Source organism: Cupressus sempervirens, chromosome 4, assembly GCF_028749045.1.
Source record: "Cupressus sempervirens isolate cs-2001-9-10 chromosome 4, ASM2874904v1, whole genome shotgun sequence".
Lineage (NCBI taxonomy): Eukaryota > Viridiplantae > Streptophyta > Pinopsida > Cupressales > Cupressaceae > Cupressus > Cupressus sempervirens.
Window position 1 is genome coordinate 99,444,617 of NC_143121.1, and position 21,636 is coordinate 99,466,252.

The following is a 21,636-nucleotide window of genomic DNA, read 5'->3' on the forward strand; positions in this document are numbered from 1 at the left end:
ATGGACTTCTTAATCTCATCAAATGCCTTCTTACCTTCTACATTCCACTTGAAAAAATTTCTCACTCATCATTTTGATTATATCTTTGATGAGTTTAGAAAAATCTAGTACAAAATCTCGAAGGAGGTTATCTTGACCAAAAAAAGATTTGATTCCACTTCTTTTCACTAGGAGGTTTACATGTTGAATTTCCTTTACCCTCTCAAGGTCTATCTGAATTCCTTTCTTTGAAACAATGTGGCCTAACAATTTCCCTTCTCTGACAAAGAAAACTTACTTCTTAGGATTCAAGGTAATCCCATGCTCTCTGCATCTTTGGAGAACCATAAACAAATCTCTCAAGTGATCCTTCCTTTTTTTAGAGAACACCATTAAATCATCTAGATAAGTCACAATAATTTTATCTCTCAAATCCTTAAAAGAGGAGTTCATTGCTCAGTGAAACGTAGCACTAGCATTAATGAGAGCAAAAGGAATCCTATTATAGGTGAATGCACCCCATGGTGTTATGAAGGTTTTTATGTGTTGATCAGCTTTGGCTACACTAATTTGGTTATAACCAGAAAAGCAATTGAACTTTTACATCATTTATCCTCCTGCTACTTTTTGTAACAAATGTCCTATAATGGGAAGTGCATAGTTATCTTTAAGACTAGCTTGAATTAGATTGTGAAAGTCTACACAAATTCTTATCTCTCCATTTGTATTTCACACTAGAACAATGTTAGCCACCCAAGTAGAATGGTGAATAAGATAAACAATTTGTGCTTTGAGCATCTTTTCTACCTTTTTAAAAATTGCCACTGAATCTTTAGGGTTATAACTCCTCAAATTTTGTTTGAAGGGAATAACTTTTGGTTTCAATGGGATAGAATGTCTAGATTCCCTATTCCTAAAATTCTTTAGATCATCATAATTCTAGGAAAAAAAGTCCTTAAAATCAACTAATAATGATCTAAGTTGGTCTCTTTTTTCTAAAGAATAAGTTTTCACAATAGAAATCCATTTATGATCATTAAAATCACCAATGTTAGTCTTATCATATTATTTACTCACTCCAAGATTTGGTTCTTTCTTCAATATAAACCTTCATTCTTTCATGAGAACATATTTTCAAGGGAAGCTAGGCCATGAGAAATTCTATTGCTTCTCCACTGAACTATTTCTTGTTCATCGAGGGAAGTTGATGTTTCTTTACCTAAAATCTTTGAAGATCCCTCAAAGTAAGACTCAAAAAAAACAACTAGCACAAGTCAATAATTGTTTAATTTGTTTATCATTATCAAATACTTGCCAATGATATACATTATTTGGCACACTCAAGCAATAGACCATTTCAATCCTATATTGTTTTTGGTCAAATTTTTGATGTGGAAGATGTAAAGAGGCTAACATAGCAAGAGAATCTGCCTTGGAGTTTTCATTCTAAGTATTACTTTGATGTTAAATGCATCAAAACATTCAATACTGTCCCATACTAAATTTTGATACTACTTCAGGTGTTCATTTTTTACAACATATCAACCCCTAACCTATTTCATGACTACTTCTACATCTCCTTTCACCATGAGCATTTTTATTCCCTTTAACTTTGCTTCATGTAATACTAAAAGAAGGGATTCATACTCAGAAGTATTACTAGTATTTTGAAAATCCAATTTTAAAGAATGTGTCAAGACATCCCCTTTAGGAGAGATCAGAACAAAACCTGCTCCTAATCTAGTACTAGAGAAAATCCCATCAAATTCCATATTCCATGTTGCATTTTCTTCCAATTTCTTTATCTCTTCATCAAATTGAATAAAGTAGTTACCAAACTTGCACTCTTGAAATAAAATATTGGACTTAAAATCATCTGAAAGGAAAACTATGTACTTATTTTTCTCTTCAAGAGTTAGGCAAAACTTTTTTCCCAATAGGAATAACTGCTTTTGACTAATCCATCATTATTTCACCACTCATATCTTTGCAAAAAGTTCTACTAAGTAACATCCCATAACTTGTTGGTATCTACACCACCAAGATAGTTAGCTTCAATCTTTTATCTGGATATACCATTAAAACTTCTTGTGCATCTTTCATTTGACCTATCAGGGGTACCTATTTTCTATCCATACGATAGCACTTCCTATAGTTCTTAGTGAGAGTCAAGCCTAGTGCTTTTGCAATAGAAGAAGGTATTATATTGTTAGACACACCAAAGTCTATGATACAATTACTGAGTTTCCTTCCATTGAACAATAGAGATATATAAAAAGGATTAGGTTTTTTATTCTAACCATCTATTTCTAAAATCATGGGATTCATAAAGTTTTTGGCCTATTCTTTGGCATGTTCATTTTTTCAAATAGGGGCCTCAGTGGAATCAAATGTTTCCCTAATGAGTTGTGAATTATTACACGATTGTCCTTTGGTAACTCCTTAGGATTTATTTTCAAATAATTAGTAGTAGATATAGTAATAGTAGAAGATTTACAAATTTGAACTAATTCAAAGGAAGCAAAGGAACTTGGATCTGCAAAGGTTTTATTGAGAGAAGTACTTTCCATACCTTTGGAGGAATCTTTAGTAGGTTGAGATGAATATTTTATCTTTGTAACTTGTGGGTTTGAGCTTGTCCTAGGGGGAAATCTAGATGTTCTCTATCCCCTACTTAATGTAAAATATGAAGGATAATTTATTGTTAAAAGATCATCTCCATTTCTATCAGAATCAGATTCATATTCTAGGAAAAAAGTGTGTGAGGTACTCACTTCATGTGAATCTGTCTTACCCTTAGTAACAATTCCATATTGACCCTCAATCTCTTTCACGTGTAAATACCTCAACCAATCTGTGTAGGTTTCACCATCATGATCAATGGTATGATGAAAAGAGAAAATCACCTCTATATTGGGAGTTGCTTCAATCTGTAACTTATTTTGTGGGTCAGGTAACTATTAAGAACCTTTTCCTTGTTGTATGGGGAAATTTTTTCATCCAGATATATTTTGATATAGATAGGGACATGTACCAAGTCTACCTTGCTATCTTTTTAGTGTAATGATGGCATTCACCAATATCTGGACTATGGGATATGTGTTTGTGGAAGTTTGAGGGTTAGAGGTTTTCACATCTCTTCTCCATTTTCCTACTATTATTAGATCAACTTCTAATTCAATGGCTATCCTTTGGGCAGAAGCTAGATTAACTAGTACATTTCTTCTCATATGAAATGAGATATTAGGAGGCATTGCTCCTATGAAGAAACCTTTTCAATTTTCAGTATTGGGCCTTGAGTTTGTGGTGATCCTTTCTAGAAGTTTACTGCATCTAGCCACAAATTCTCTCATGGGCTCATGCATTTCTTTCTTAATTTGACACAATTAAATTAGAAGGGAATTCCCATCACTAGGAGTTTTGAAAAGTGCTTCAAAATCCTGGGTCATGGTATCCCAATTGGTCATAGAGGGATGAGGGAGATGGTTAAACCAATAAATAGTAGTATCAGTAAATGTTTGAACAAAGAGTCTGATTGCACCATCTTCAGTAGGGACATCTATAGTTCCACAAGTTGATTTGAAAGAAACTAAATGATCTTTAGCTAGAACTTTTCCATCTCCACTAAACTTAGGTAAAATATCTTTTACACCTTTGGGTATAGCCCCAATATTCTCTCAGAGTTGGAGCAGCCCATTTCGTTGACCCCAAAAACCCATAGTAGGAGGAACAATATTCAGAGATTGGATGTTTAAAATAGTAGATATTATAATGTTAGGAATATCAAGAGCTTGCAGAGACAAGGGAGGTTATAATGGTGGTGGGGAAGTAGGCCTACTGACCAACCTTACTTTCTTTTTCCTCTTGTGAGTATGACTAGGTTTAAATTCAATTAGTTCAAGAGCTTCAAAGTCATCATTGGTAAGACCTCTTACCTTATTAACTCTTGTGAATCTCTTTTCAGCTAGCTTTCTTGGCCTCTTTATTCAGTTTTAATCTAGTCTTTGAGCCAATCTATTTACTAATATAGCTTCTTGAACCACATGAATTCCTCTCAGCCATTCACCAATCTATTCTCCCATTTCAAGAACTCGGTCCACTTGAAAACATTTTTGGTTATTTGTTCTTTCTTTCCAGACTATTGCATTCAAATCAGATATAATATCTTCTTGGGTGTCATTAAATCTAAGGTTGGATTGCAAGAAGGGGAAAATATCATAATAAATATCAATTTCTTAAGATAGTAGATCTTCTCCAATTCATTCTCCAATAGAGTTGCCAAAAATCTATTGGTGTACAGATTTTTCTGTTAAATTAAAGAAAAGAATGAAAGATCCTATGCCCATGTTCGTAAGACAAATACAAATTTTGAATAGTTGAGAAATTTCACATTCATGATTCCTCTCTTAGTTTTGGTAAGGTTTAGCTCCCTTATTAGATTTTCAATCAAAACTACCTTTTACAAGAAGATTACTTTTAACCCAAAAGTAATAAGGCTTTCCATCTATTCTTGGATAGAGGAAACAATCTAGTTTATTACAATATGATAAAAATAAACATGCACAAAGAAGATAACACACAATTTTTCTATCAATTACATTCTAGAAAATAAACAAACTCGAAATATAATCACCATGAAGAAAGAAATATCTATCAGGAATCATTCAATAATTCAATACTGATTTAATAATAAATCAATAATGAACTAATTAAAAGTGTACATCTTTGAAACATTCAACTATTTCCTCTCAAAAGAACAATAGTGTTCATAAATAATGCTGGAAAAACTTAGAAAATTTTCTTAAACATAAAGTTTCAAGTGAATCAGTCACAACATGATATCCATCAAAACTGCCAACCCTTAATACTATTGAGTTTCAAGCTTAAACAATAAGTTTTCCAAGAATCTCCTTGAAAATCCAATTCTTTGATAGTTAAAAGTAGTTATGAAAACCAACATTAAAATAGGGTATGCAAACCTAGATTTTACCTAATACAAACCATAGCTAAAATGTTTTTGAGAAATTTAACAAAAAAACATAAAATAATTGTCGATTGGTCAAGCGGTGTCTCCCTCCTCCTCATCTTCAGTATCTTCAACATCTCCTTGCCCACCTGCCAATTTCCACATCCTAAATGCATTGATGAACTCAGTCATGGAAGTTGTGTTTGGATTCTTGATGCTTTGAAGGCAATTTTTCCATATGTCTCCATCCAACTTCATTTTGTTCACCGTATCTAGGTAGCTTGGTAGTTGCAAGGTATAGGTTCCTACCATCACTTCACATTTAGCCACTATGGAGAAGTTGAATGATGTGAGATCCATTTTTCCCTTAAAAAATTTCATACGTTCTTCATGTTGCTTGACCATTATCTCCACATTAAAACTTCCTTCTTTAAGGGGGCTAGGTAAAGGTGAACCAAAAGACTAGAAATCCCTATCTACTTGCTCCAGTAATTCCTTGAAATCCCTTTCACAAGATTGCATTCTTGAAATAGTAGAAGTGTATTTGGACACTCTTTGAGCAATATTTTTCCTTAGAACCTGAATTAAACCTACATCTACTTGTTGCAGTGGGTTCTTTTGAAGGAACTTTTATAGTTTGAATGCTTCTACTTCCACTAGCTGAGACACCATGGCTGCTAGTTTTTTAACTTCTATTTTCCATGTCTTGGATTGAAAATGAGATTCATTCATAGAGACCCATGCTAGGGAAACAATCTCATGCAAATTTTTCATAAGTTTGGAAACTTGACTCGTTACCAAGATGATCCAACTACACACTGCGAACATCTTCTTTTTTCCTTTTTTAGATCTTTTAGTAGCTATTTATTTTTAGGAGAATTGGAATCAAAGGAAGTTTGTGACTAATTACTAGGAATAGAGCTTTGTTCCTTTAATGAATTTATGTACTTAGCCATCACAGTATTTTCAGCTTTTAGCCTTTACTTTTTTATTCCATCTTTTTGTGATTGTAGCACGATTTGTTTAGTGGATGCTTCTACCTAGTGCTCCTTTGTTTCATTTTTCATTACCCCTAGATTGGTGCGTGTAACCTTGAAATTTCCCAAATCCCTCCTATGGTTATAGGTAGTCACTTCAACAATGCTCCTCCCAGGTGCACTGCCAAAAGTTAGCCTAGTAATGTTTTTGGTTCTCTTAAGTTTGTGAGCCTTATTTGTGTCCTTACTCATAATATGATCCATAGGAAAAGAAACTAGAACCAAACTCCTTTTCCTATTTACTAAGGCTACAAGCTAATTAGGAGTGACAACATCTTGTTATGATCTAATGGCTCCTTTTAGAGTAGTTACAGTATGTACCCTTGGAGGAGATGAACCCATGGTCATTTGAACTCTCTGACTATTGCCAATGACTTCTCCACCTTGTTCTTTATATTGCTCACTATCAACTTGAATAACTCAGTGAGGTCTTGCTCATTCAACATTTTAGTCTTCCTATTGGGATGGATTTTTTGTACAAGGGGAGGATTGTGAACATTTTTCTTGGAAATTCTCGAAGACGTTCTGCTACCTATAATGGGAAGACCAATATTAGAAATAGAATCATCTTTGATATTAGCATGGGTTCCCTTTTTAAATTCTAACCAAGACTTTGTCTTTTTAAACACATTAGCTATTTTTCCAAGAATATCATCTTCTTCCTTGGAATCCCAATTTATGGAAAGATTTACAGGTTTAATTTCCTGGGAGGTTGGAATGTTTGTCCCATCCTCCTCTATGTCTTTAATGTCTATCCCCAACTTCAATTGAAAAAGTTTAACTTGGGAAATGGTAAATCTAGATAAACCTCTACATTTCACTTCTACTTCATCAGCATAGTCTTCCTAGAAATCCTCCACAATACGAACATGTGTAATTTTAACCTATCAAAGTTTGTTCTAGTTCGATACATACCAAAACAAAACTTAACTAGATTAGAGCTTATACATTTTTCATCTTCCATGCTTCCACATGTTAGCTTGCCTAATTTAAGTGGGAAAACAATATCACAAGCTTGCTCAGATGAGACTTTATTTATCATAGAAATTAATTGCCATGTTATTTCTACCAAGATTAAACAATCAAAGGAAAATCTATGAAGATACATAGGTTATTCATCAAAACCTCATATTCTCAAATATGTAAAACTTTGGAATTTAACATAGAGGCTACAAAAAAATTGGACAAGTGTATGAGACTTAGGTGAGACTTTGTATTGCAAAGAAATTTTCATTTCAAAACATAATTTCCTATAGAAAAAATCATGAACCCTTCTAAAATTATTTAAGATTTTATCTTTATGCAAAAAAGGGAAATAACTATATATAGTGATCTCCTCAGTCCAAGGTTCATGTGGCAAATATTGCAAATTTTGAGTGGTAGCGAACATGTACATTAAGTAAGATGACATGAATAAATCTTTCTTCAGATTTAGGGCACATTTCAACTAGTCTCTAAGAGAGTTGGAAATTAGTTCTGCCCAATCTAGAAATTGTAAACTTTTTAACACAATTTGAACATAAAATACATCCAATTCTTGAAAATACAAACATTAGCAGAATCACAAATTCTGTGTCAAAGAACCATTATGTCTTGAACCTTAGTAGTCATCAGGTTTTTCTTCAAAGTTTGAGGTAACCTCGTACCACCTTTATAGAAAGCTTATGTCCAATTTTTTTCTATGACATTTTTATAGTCACTGGCTTTCTCAGTAAACCTAGCTACAAACAAGGCTAGGGTAAGATCATCAAATGGTTTCTCTTCCAACTAAAATAAACTAGATGCGGTCTCTCTATTGACATCCAACAAAACACGTTCATCTTCTTTTGATATATGGCCCTTAAACACATTATACATATGTGTGCAGTCCTGAATTAACTCTAGGCAAGGTTAAGCTAGAGGAAAAGTGGAAGCCATGAGCAAGTTTTGTCTAACACTATAGTGGAAAAAGGTTGAGCTGGTCTTTCACACAATCTCTCTAAAACCCCTCCTAAATCAACCCCTAGCAAGATTTTATTAGCTATAATAGGGGACCTATACTATAGACTACGAGTGTTTCCAAATATATGTAATGTAGACTTCATGATTTTAAGAACTCTATTTTTGAATGAAAAATCAAGGAAATAACCACAATTATGATTCACCTCGTGGGTGAGAGGAAGAAACAATCAAAAGATGGAAGGACTACCTAGAAAATGATGACCATTTCAACTATGAAAGAAGGCCAATTTTCTTTGTTTCTCTCCTATGATTACTTGTTTGAGAAGAAAAAGAAAACTAAAATCTTTCTTTTAAATGAAAAAACTTTCCTTTAAATGGATTTTGAACAAGAGGGCATGATCATTAATGTTGTATAGGATGGAAGTGATTTCTTGCATGCAGTGAGCGAAAGATGACAAGGCAGAAATGGTATTGGCATTAAATTAGGAGCTAAGTACTTTAAATAATTACCCTTCTTTACATGTACCAAATCTTTGCTTTTGCACCCTTAAATTAAAACTTTAGCACAATTATTAATTACAATTTTACTAGCCCATTAATTGCCTATACTTACCCTTCAGGTTGTGACATCACCTACCACCATGTTTATCATGATGAGGCAACTAGTTGTTGTGTGTCTCATGTACAATGTGTGCATGCGGCATGTCAAGTGGGTCCTCTAAGGAAAGCTGCTCTAATGGAACGTACGAAATATTTAACCTGTGAACTAGTTCCTATGGTACAATAGGTTCAATGCGGCTTAGTGCTCTTTGAACTTGGTACAAAGGGTACAAAAGGTTCAAGGAGTACAAGAAACTTGTCTATTATACCAAGACACCTTCTAAACTGAAACAAAATGATGCTTTGAAATAAAAGACTTTTGGTTCAAGGTAGTTATAAGGGAGGATTTGGTCAGCAATTTAGCTTGGGTGGGGGGGGGGGGGGGGGGAGGTTGTTAAAAAAAAAATTTCAAATAGACATGAGAACATCAACAGGACTTCATTTTTAGGTTTGAAAATTTGATACAACCAATGGTTCAAACTAAAAAATGTTGAAGACAAGAGTAAACCAAAAATAATGAGTAAAAATGACAACTCTGAAAAACATGAACTAACAAAGAGATACATTTTTACCAAAAAAAATTTTATATATATTTTACTTTCATTTAAATTCAAACCCAATTAAAATTACTTATTATAATATTTTGAAGTAAAAAGATATAACTTTTCAATACTTATAAAAATTAAATAATTAAATATTAATAATTAAGTAAGTCTTAAATAAAGTGATTAGAATAATATAAGTTTAAATAGTATAAATTTATTCAAATAATATAAGTATAAATAGTACAATTAAATAACTCACATGATTCTAATATTTTTGTTGAATAGTCATTTTCTATTAATAAAAATATACTAAGATTACAATTCATAATTTAGAAACTATTAAATATATATATATATATATATATATATATATATATATATATATATATAAGAACCAACCCCTCAGGAAGCTAAAGTAGTGCCAGCTGAGGGGGGTGGTTCATCTCGATCATAAAATCCCTAGTCATCCTTGGGGTTTGCAAGCAAGCTAGGAATAGTCCAGCCATTAGCAACATCATCAAGAGCCTGATCAACATCCTTTGTATCCAGCCATAGAGGAGAGATGGTCAATTCCAAAAGAAGAGGCCACTTTCCAAAAACCATCTACTGAGGACCAGGAGGAGGAGCCAGGGACCAGCTAGCGCCATCATGGGGTAGGGAAACTAAGAGATACCTCAACCCATAGGAAGCCTGGGAATGTAGCATGTGCAAGCAGTTGCCTAAAGAAGTGTGCCTCTAGCGGTAGGCTCTAGGTATTGAGGTATCAACTGAGGCATCTCGAGGTACCCTAGCAATAGCACAAGGAGCATTGTGCTAGTGATTAAGAAGCTCTTGAAGGTGAGCCACCTCCAAGGTCACCTTATTTTTTTGCACTTGAATCTTCATCATTACATTATTACAAATGCATGCCTTAGTGTACATAGTAATATTTATATCAATAAAACTGTGAGTGAAAGAACAACATTTCAATCTTTTCATAGAGTGAACAAAATATCCATCCTAAAGATATGGCAGATCTATGTAAATTTCCTATGGATCCTAAGGGAATCCCCAAAAATAACCATGTCCTAAGAAAAGGGTTTAGACCAAAATGGCTTAAAAAATTCACGAATTTAGTGCCAATAATTTTGAGCACATCTACAAAACTAGAAAATATGCAAGAAAGACTCTAGTTGGCCACAACATGGACATCTAGGATCTGGAACCCCAATATACTTGAGCTGAGGCCCAAGGGGAAGACCTCGAAAAGAAAAGTACTAAGAAAAAAGGGCAATCTTGGGCTCTATAATGGCACTCCAAATAGTGTCAAATCATTTTCTCCATTGAGAAAGAGAAGATTGCGAATGTCATCTTTGATTGAGCATATCAACCATTGGAAAATGTGGAGAAAGACATCTATAACCTAGCCTTGGTTTGTAACTGGTGAAAGGAGTGACAAGATACCACTTCCAATTAGTCTACCAAGGTCAAATAGACTAGATACCCACTTTATGAATTAAGTGACCTGCAATTACAGAAAGCAATAAGTCAAAATTTTGTCATTCTCAATGAGAAAGATGGAACTAGACTTGCATATTTTCCCAATATTTGAGACTCATGGAGACCCTTGAGAAAGGATATTTAGGAGTCTTGATGCCACGTTTGAAAAAATGCAAAGCACTAGCAACTTGAGTCTTGGCTAAGGGAATACACTAGATGGAAAATAGGGGAGACCACCAAATGCTTTGTTGGTTCAAAGAGAACCCATCAAAAAACTCATCCCCAAACCAGTGAAGGCAAGGCTTAATAGTCTCCCAAGCTTTCCATATGCTCATGATAATAAAAGAGCCCTATATATGCATAGGTTTTTACATGATGAGTAGGGTTTGAAAGCCAATACCCTTCCATACAAGTCTGTTAACAAGAATCCTAGAGGAAATGCAATGCTGAACCAGAATCTTCCAAGCTTCATCTCTAGTGATGGCATGAATAATCCATTTGGCACATAGAGAAAGGCCTTTCTTGTGAGTGGAGAGAAGGCGAAGGCCTCTAGACTCTTTGGGGAGACAAAAAAAATCCCAAACAACTCTGTGAAAGCCATGATGATCAAAACCCAAAGCCCAAAGAAAATCATGGAGGAACTGCTCTAATTTATGATAAGAGGCTTTTAAAGGAGCCCAACAAGAAGAATAATAGATATGTGTAGCAGCAAGAACTTCAGAGAAAATTTGGAATTTACTTACAAGAAAAAGTGGTGTTGTAAGACAATAATTCAACTTCTTAGTAATTTTTGCAAGCATAGTGTTCGAAAAATCCATTAGCGATGCTTGAAAGGAAAAATGAATGCCTAAAAAGAAAAAAATCTCCCTATGAGTGACCCATTTCCATTCAAACTAGTTAAGACAAGGAGGAGCTAGCAAAAAAGATTGGCGATAATAGAGTGTTTTATGCCATTGAATAGCAGAGCCAAAGGCTTGACAAAAAGTGTCAAGGAAATTCAAGGCATTATTGATGTTTCCTTCATCCTCCAAAACAGTGAGAAAGGAATCATTAGCAAAAGGGCCATTGACCAACTAGAAATAGGATTCTAGTAAAGAGGTGTCATGAACCAAACCTGAGGACACATAGTGGGCTAACAAGTAGCCAAACCCTTTAGCAACAATAACATAAAGCTTCAGAGCCAGAGGGAAACCTTTCTTTATGGAATAGAAAAGTTCAAAGGTGTTAGACTGGGTTTTATTGATCATAATGCAAGCATTGTCATCTCCAAAGAGCATCTCCATGGATTGCAGGAAATTGGGACCAAAACAAAGAGCCTGGAGCATAGCCAAAATGAAAGGCCATTCAATTTGGAGTTTTAGCAAAATCAAATTTCAAAAAGACAGCCAGCTGCTTGGACTTGCGAGCCCACTCTAGTTGCTTGGACTAATTTTTACTCTAGCTTGAACATAAAAATTAAGGTTGATTTATTTTTCAAGATGTGTTTTTAATTTCTTCAAACAAATTTAATTGAATCTATAAATTGGTTTACTATAATTTCCTTCATTTCCCCACTCATAAAGCATTAGGATGTGCTAAAATTACTTTGTATTTCCATTTTCCCATCAATTGGGCTCTCAATATTGAATTATGAAATTTTAGAATAGGTATTGAAGGGATCGCCTTTACAAGCAAACTTTTTAATTGACTAAATGTGACATTTCTCATACTATTTCACCTATACGTAACCATACATGGACATGCTCTAGAAGGGAGGCTTCTCATAATTTTAAATATTTTCTTAAGATCATTCTATCTTCACTAATGATCTATTCATTAGAAAAATCTTAGTTCCATTATGAACCCTTTTTTTTCCACTAAAAGAGGGGTAAAAATTTTATTGAATACCAGAGAGAGCAGAACAACACAAGAAACAAGGAGAACTAAAGAGCCTTATCCTGGTCCACAATTTGAACTAGCATTTGAGATAAATAAAGGGCAAGCATCCTATGATCAATAATGTTCCAAGTTGACCCATGCTCAGAGGTCCATTTAGCCAGACAATCAACCACATCATTCCACTCATGAGGGATATGCATAAAAGACTTAGAATCTAGAAAATTGCATAAATGAATGATCTTCTGAGTAGCCAGAGCCAAATTCCAATCCACACACACAAGGTTCCTTCTATTCAATAAATTCACAACCACCTATGAGTTAGTCTCATAGGTAATTCTTTTCCAACCATGTTGACAGCACTGTTCCACTACAACCAAGATAGCTAGGGCTTCCATGAGGTTATTAGTATGGTAACCCTTGTATATAGAAAAAAAAAAATTGAATATCACTAGAACTATTATTCCCAACTCCCCCAATACCATCTAAACTAGGACTTCCCCAAGAGGAACCATCAGTATTGATTTTAAGAATGCCAAACTTAGGAGAAGACCAATGCCCCACACAATTATCACGCTGAGAGTAATGCCTAGCTCTATTCCCAAAGTGGTTGTGGGGGACCAAGGGAGTGCTACTTTTAAGAGGAAAAGAAAGGCTTGAGTAAATATAAGCATCTCTAAGATCCAAAACTCCACCAATGTCACATTTAGCTAGGAGTGTTAAATGAAGAAAATTAACTATTTTCTCCCATAGGTGCTTGATCTCAAACTACACATCATGAAAGATCCTCGTGTTCCTCTCAAGAAAAACATGCCATAAAATAAGGGAAGGGCCAATAGTCCAAGCAACATGAAGAAAAGAGGACTTGGAAGGGGGATGGCCCAAATGGTCACAGAATTTAGACAAAGAGGAAACATGCGAGCACATGCATCTCCATACACTCCACCAGAAGTGCCAAATTTGTTTGGCAAAGGGGCACTGGAAAAAAAAAATGAGAAATATTCTCTTCACTATTGCGGCATAAAACAAAAATGGAAGGCCCTTGGAAGCCTCACTTGCAAATATTCTCCCAAGTAAGACAATGATTGTAAACCAGAATCCAAAGGAAAAAGTTACACTTAGGCCATGAAAAACTATTCCAAACTTTCTTCCACCAAGAGACCTCCACCTCACCAAAAAGTTGCTTTCTTAGCACAATGTACCCTGAAGAAACAAAATACTTGCTAGAAGAATTACCTCCCCAAGCCAAAACATTGGGTTCTTGTAGAGAGCTACAATCCCTAGAAGCCAATATCTGAGGTAGTTCCAACTGATCCTTGAGAGAGCCACCCAGTGGCCAATCAGAAGAATTCTTCCATCTATAACCCAAAGCAAGGCCTAGGTTATAAGCCTCCTTATAATCATGAGCCACCTTATTCCATCTAATATAAAGGAAAAAATCAAAAAGATATTGCAAGTATGAATGAGTGGATAAGAGAGGAGGATGCTCATTCCAAGAATCACTCCAAAATGTAGCCTTAGTGCCTCTATTACAGATCCAAAATAAACTTCCCTTCACTAGGTGAGCACCAATCTTGAGGGTATTCCACCCCACAGAGTCTCTTTCATCAAGAGGAAACCTATAAATATCTGAAGGTTCAACACTAGGTATATACTTATGTGATAGGATACGGGCCCTAAGCTAAGACTGAGTAGAACACTAGCACCAATAGAGCTTGCCAGCAAGAGCTTTACTATACAAGATAGAGGAATGAAGGTTGAGGCCTCCTTTCTTTTTTCACTTGCAAATGGTATCCCAATTGATGAGGCTCCATTTGGTATTTTGCGAATTGCCACTCCAAAGAAATTGGTGAGAGAGAGCATCAAATTCCTTAAGAAAATACACTAGGGCAACCTGAACCATGCTTCTATATATGGGAAGGGCTTGAATCATAGATTGTAGGAGTGTCACCTTGCCATCTATAGAGAGCCACCTATGAGTCCAATGATTGACTTTTTGTTGAATTTTTTCATTCAAGCTTTGCCAAAAAATCCTAGGCTATCTATGCACCACAATAGGGAACCCCAAGTAAGTTAGAGGGAGGGACTTAATTTGAAATCTTAGGATATTAGCAATTCTCTATTGGATAGGCTCAAGAGTGTTGAAAAAGAAAAATAGAGGACCTATGGTCATTAATTTTCTACCCAGAGGCAGCCAAATAAGTATGCAAGTTGAGCCAAAAGGTTTAGCTTCTCGAATCTAAGCTCTCCCAGCAATGGTCGTATCATCAACAAACTGGAGGTGGGAAAGAGTGGGCAAATCAATTCCCCATTGCCATCCTTGAATTATATTTTGGGAAAAATGAAACTTGATAATTCTACCAAGTCCCTTAGCCATAATGAGAAACAAATAAAGAGAGAGGCGATCTCCCTAGCGAAGACCTCTAGATGACCCAAAAAGCTTCCATGGTTCACCATTAAGAAGGAATGAGAAGGAAGGAGTAATACACCTAAGAACCCAGCTAACCCATTCCTGACTGAAGCCAAAATCCAAACGAACTTTTCACAAGAAACCCCAATTGACTCTATCACAAGCCTTAGCCATATCAAGCTTAATGAACATGGCACATTCCCTAGAAGAACACATAAAGTGAATAGCTTCAGAATCAATAACCACCCCATCCAAAATAAAATTTCCCACCAAAAAACCCCCTTGTTCCTCATAGATAACCATGGGAAGAAAAACTTTAAGCCTCTCTACTAGGAGCTTAGTAATGATTTTATAGATCACATTACAAAGATTAATGGTCCTAAAGAAGTCTAGCTGATTAGCCTCTTCCTTCTTCAAAATAAGGACAAAGAAAGTAGCATTCAAGGTACGAAATGTTTCTTTGTTGGAATAGGACTCCTTAACCATATCCAAAATGTCATGATTGATAATATCCCAAAATTCCTCAAAGAATTCAATAGGGAAGCCATCAGGCCCTAGAGCTTTTCCTTTCCACATTTTGAAGACCACCCCTCCAAGTCAGACATACTAATTGGCCTCATAAGAGATTCATTCATCTCCCTAGTCACAATAGAGGGAATATAGGATAGGATTATATTCTCCTCAATCTCTGTTGGAGGTAAATCATCTACAAAGAGAGTACAGTAAAAATGAATAGCTTCCCTAGATATAGCTTGAGAAGAGGTCAAACATGTCCCATCAAAAGTAACAAGAGAATAAATGTAACTCCTATTACATCAAGCCTACACAAATTTATGGGAAAATGTGGTGTTCTTGTCCCCTTCCTGAAGCCAGTCAAATCGAGCCTTCTATTTCCAATAAATTTCTTCTCTAAGACCCCACTCAGCTAAATTAGTAGAAGCTCAAGATTCTGCTATGCCAAGAGCTTTATAGAAACTCAGATCCTAAATTTTCTTGGTAATAACATCAAGATGATCCTGAGCTCTCATCTTCATAATGTGGAGATTACCAAAATAATTCATGTTCTAATGCTTCAAGTTCCTTTTAACATATTAAAGTTTTTTAGAGAAGGAGAACCTAGCAATGTCATAGGCATGGCCTCCTTGTCTCCACCGGTGACCCATTAAGTCATGAAGAGAAGAGTCTCAAAGCCACATAAGCTAGAACTTAAAGGGAGGCTTCTTGTGGATAACAACATAACTAGCTGTGAGCTTAATAGGCCAATGGTCAGAACCTATCCTAGCATTTTGAGATGGGATCATTTCCAACCCTTCAATTGTTCCAAGTAAAGATCCCACTGAGAGGCTTGACATCAGAGAGATGTAAAAGATCAATATTTTGTCGAAGAAGCTTAGAAGAAAGACCCAAGAGAGCCAACCCACACCTCTTCTCCTCCAGATTGAGAACAGAGTTGAAATCTCTAGTCACAATCCAAGGCAAGAAATGATGAAACCTTCTGACATGCCTAATATGTTCCCAAAGCTTTAGCTTTCTAGGGAAGTAAATAGGAGCATACACATAAGTAACAAGAATCATCTCTCTAGTTTCTAGAGAGTATGCAACCATTGAGAGAGCCGAGAGGCAAGAGACCCAGTAAAGTGGTGTATCTTTCCTAGGATTCCAACAAATGGCAAGACCACTAGAACTCCCCAAAGCAACAACACACTGGCATTGGCCTAGAAACCAAATTTTGAGAGCATATCTAAACAAGGAGTCCATTGAAAACTCTGTCTCCTAGATACAAAGGATATCTAGAGAATGATCAACCACCAGCTCGTGAATAGCTTTTTTTTTGGAGAATGCTATTCAACCCCCTAACATTCCATGAGAGAAAAATCACTGAGTAGAGTGTGAAAAATTCTCATCCAAGGTCCTGACAACCTCAGACTCTTGTAGTAAATCTCTTGTAAGTTTAATTTTTTCTTGATCTTGCTTTCGTGCAACTTTTGAGGGAGTAGCAAAAGAGACTTTCTTAAATGGTCTTTGCATCAGGCCCAAAGCAAGAGAAGTTCCCTTTCCTTTACCAAAGGAAAACACATCTTTAACCAAATCTGCCAAAAGAACATTCTATTCTTGTGGAGTAGGAGAAACCACAAGGGCACTAGACTCAAAGCCAATAGAAGTCTCTAGCATCTGCTGAGCTACAACCTTTTGGTTACCACTAAGAATAGAACTCCTCCCCTCTGAGCTAGTAGCTGCACACTGAACCTCTGTAGGAATACCTTCTTCTATGACCATGCTGTCAAGAACCTCAAAATGATTGAACCCTGAGTCCACTTCCCGATCTAGATGAGATCGCTACTGACCCTACCCCTTAGCATGGTTTCAAGCCTTAATATGGTTTCATTTGGTTTATTATTAAAATTGTAAAATAGTGAATTAAATTAAGTCAGATTGATTTAATTTTATTTTCCTATTACAAAAGTTTTAGAGATATCCATAAAATTTAGGTTTCTTTCCACAGCTTCAACAAGCTTAATTTTATTGGGTTGCCACACAAACTTTAAAAAATATTGTTGCATTAGAAACTGCTTTATATCCATACACTTTATTTAATGACTGAATGCGATTATAAATTTGAAGGAAAATAGGTTGTATTTTTTCCTCTCCTACAGTGTAATATAATCAGATAGTTTTTCCTTGAAACGCTATTGTAACTATTGCCACCATTTTTTAATTTTCCATTGCTTTCAGATGAATTTCCAGAAAGCTAGTTTTTACAATCCATACTTGGACCACAAATTAACAAATACTTCCATGCTAGACCACATCAATATGCAAAATATAGTTTGTAGGGATTTTGTTTTCTAATCCACGATACAACATCCATGTTTAGGAGTACAAGAAAACTTAGCTGGATAATAATTAGGCACAATATAGACGGACATACATGCAATTATGATAATCATTTTGCAAAATTTACCTTTATAATCTTGCATACAAAGGATTGTAGTCAAGTCCCTCACACTTGAGGTACCATTTAAACTTGATACCTTAATGCAGTTATTAGAGCACTTCAGCCTATGAGACTGGAGCTATATCATTCATGTTACATACTTTGTTGCTTAAATCTGGTGTTGTGTGCATGTTAATAAAATCTCTGACTTTCTCTGTTGTGTCCCATTTGTTTCTGATCAAGAGTCATTCCATTGAATAAAAAGCACCCAAATCGAGCTTAGTTTGTCTAAGAGTTTTGAGTTGTGTCTACTATAATTCCCTCTAGTGTAGTTGCAATGACTTCTTATCTCCATAAAATCCAATAGCGAACAACTTCAACTAGTTTACTGCATTGAAGTTGAAATAGAATTGAGGTGAACCACTTGCAGAAGCAGAAGCAAAAGAGGGCACAAGCTTATTACATAGGCTCAGAACTTTATCTTGTGGAAGTTGCACCTTCTCAACAAAGTAGCTATAATCTTGCTTATTTGAAACAATACACATAACCTGAAATAGATTGGAATTATTATTTAGATTTTTCTTAGAAAATGGCATAACAACAAGAGATTCAAACTTACAAATGACCTTTTCCCTTCCACCAGTTACAGTTCAATTCTCCCATGAGCACTATCAAATTTATCGACAGTACACGCAACAAAAAATAAATCATTTGAGGAGAACAATTGTAATTCGAAACCTTTGAATTACACTTCACCTAGGGAAAACTAGTAACCGTGGGTCATTGTTGTGGTGAAACCAAGGGGTGTGGTTTATATAGGCCCTTAAGGTGGTAAGCAAGTAGCTTGGTGGTAGACAAAGTCACTGGTAGACATGGTCAAGGGAAGCACAATGACAATTCCCATAGTTATCCAGTGAGTAAAACCCCTTATTTTTACCATCCAACGGGTTCCTCCTTTTCCAACACTAATGCTTGAAAGGTTGAACTTACCGGCAGACAACATGATGAATCTGACCAAGCTTTGCCCCATTAATAGCCTGGTTGGCTAGATTATCTGACAATGTTTTTTGATGAATAGTCCTTTTCAATTAATAAAATTTACTACGATTACAATTCACAAAAAAGGGCCGAGGGATACAGGATCACCCTGCAAATGAGTTCAATCGATCGAAGCTAGAGTAAACAACATGGCCGCAGCCAACAACTATAAACTATTCATCAAAAAAAAACATTTAAAACAACCTCATGTTGCCAAGGCAGTACCAGCAGAGGGAGGAGGATCATCTTTATTAGGAAATCCCCACGCATCAGTGGGATTGTGAGGCAGACTAGGAACAGTCCAACCATCAGCAGCATCTGCAGGATCTGGGGTAGTTGTAGTCTCCGCATCCTTCTTGTCTGGCCACGGAGGAGAAATTGCCAAGGCCATCTGGGGAAACTTGCTAGAGTGTGCCCATCTAGGGGGAGGAGCTGGAGATTGGCTAGAAGCCCACCCAGGGGAGGAGCTGGGGACCATCTAGAACCACCACGTGGTGGGGAAGTAGAGCGGCACCTCCAACCACCATGACCACCGCTAGGAGAGCGGTGGCAGGGACCCTGGGAGCGTGGTGTGTGTGAATGGTGACCAAAGGACTGGCGTCTGGAACAGAGATCGCGAGACGAGGAGGCATCAGTGAAGGCATCCAGAGGCACTCTAGCAATGGTACATGGAGCATTGCCCCAGTGATTTAACAATTCCTGTAAGTGGGCAACCTCTAGGGAAATTTTATTAGCTTGCACCTGTATCTGCATAATGACATTTTTACAAATGCATGCCTTAGTGTACATTCCAATGTTAACATCCAAAAAACTGTGAGTGAATAAAATTACATTCCTATCTTTCCATAGAGAAAATAAAATTTCCATCCTAAAAGTATGCCAAATCTGGGAAAACTTTCAAGGAAATCTGGGGGAATCACCCAACAGGATCATGTGCCATGAAAAAGGTTCGGGCCTGAAAGGCTTGAAAATATCATGGATCCAGTGCCAATAATTCTGAGCACACTTGCAAAACCAAAACATATGCAAAAAGGACTCAGGTTGGCCACAGAAGGGGCATCTGGGATCAGGAACCCCAATGTGCTTGAGCCGAGGCCCCAGGGGAAGACCTTGGAAAGCAAGGCACCAAGAAAAGTGAGCAATCTTAGGTTCGATAATGGCACTCCAAATGGTGTCAAACCATTTTCTCCATTGAGAAAGCAAAGAATGCAAATGCCACCGCTGATTAAGCGTGTCCACCATCGGAAGGTGGGGTGGAAGCCATCTGTATCCCATATTGAGCTTATAATTGGTAAATGGAGTGGCAGGAAACCACTTCCAATCATACCACCAAGGTTGAACAGACTGAATCCCCACTTTATGAAGTAAGTGCACAAGGATGGAAGACAAAAAAAGCTCATAAGTCTGGCGATCAGCACGTACAAGGCGGTATTGAACTTGCATATCCTCCCAAGACCTAAAATTCATGGTGACTCTTGAAAAAGTGTCCTTGGTAGTGTGAATGCCACATTTATAGAAATGCAGAGCACTGGCACCTTGAGTCTTGGCAAGAGGAATACCCTGGAAGGCAAACAGGGGAGACCACCAAATGTTCTGCTGATTTAAGGACAGCCCATTGCAAAACTCATTACTAGCCCAATGAAGCCAAGGTTTAATAGCTTCCCAGGCTTTCCAGATACTCTTTATAACAAAAGAACCCTGCATGACCACTGATTCATGCATAGTGAGAAGGGTCTAAAAACCAATTCCCTTCCACGCTGGTCTATTACCAAGGAAGCCTGAAGAGATGCAATGCCTGACAAGAATTTTCTAGGCTTCATCTCCAGAAATAGCTCTGATAATCCATTTAGCATAGAGGGAAAGGCCCTGCTTTCGAGTGGAAAGTGGGCCGATACCCCCAGATTCCCTTGGGAGACAACAGAAATCCCAAGCAACTCTGTGAAAACCATGATGGTCAGAACCAGAGGCCCAAAGAAAATCTCTGAGCAAACATTCTAATTTGAGATAGGAAGCTTTGGAGGGAGCCCAACAAGAAGAATAAAACACATGGCTGGCAGCCAAAATCTTAGAACAAATCTAGAATTTACCAGCAAGAGAAAGCGGCTTAGTGATCCAATAATCAAGCTTTTTGGTAATCTTTGTAAGCACAACATTCCAAAGTTCCATAGGGGAAGCTTGGAAAGCAAAGGGAATGCCAAGAAAGCAGAAAATTTCTCCATGAGTAACCCATTTCCATTGGAATTAGCTGAGCCAAGGTTGAGCTGGCAAAAAAGACTATCAGTAATAGAGTGTTTTATGCCATTGAATGGTAGAGCCAGAGGCTTGACAAAAAGTGCCAAGACAATTTAAAGCATTTTTGATGTTTTCTTCATCTTCAAGAAGAGTAAGAAAAGAATCATCAGGAAAATGACCATTGACTAACTGGGAGGAAGAATCAGGCAAGGAAATGCCATGGACTATCCCTGAAGACATAGAGTGAGCAAGTAAATAACCAAAACCTTCAGCAGCAAGGACATAAAGTGCTGGAGCTAACGGACAACCTTGTCTAATGGAACGAAAAAGTCCAAAAGCTTCAGATTGCAAATTATTGATGGTGATGCAAGCATTAGCATCACCAAAGAGCGTCTCCATGAACTGAAGGAAATTGGGACCAAAACCAAAAGCCTGAAGCATAGCCAAAATGAAAGGCCATTCAATGCGATCATAGGCTTTAGCAAAATCTATCTTTAAAAAGATAGCCTGCTGCTTGGACTTACGGGCCCATTTCATACCTTCCCAAAAATCAATGATGTTGTCAAGAATATACCTGGATTTGATGAAGCTAGTTTGTT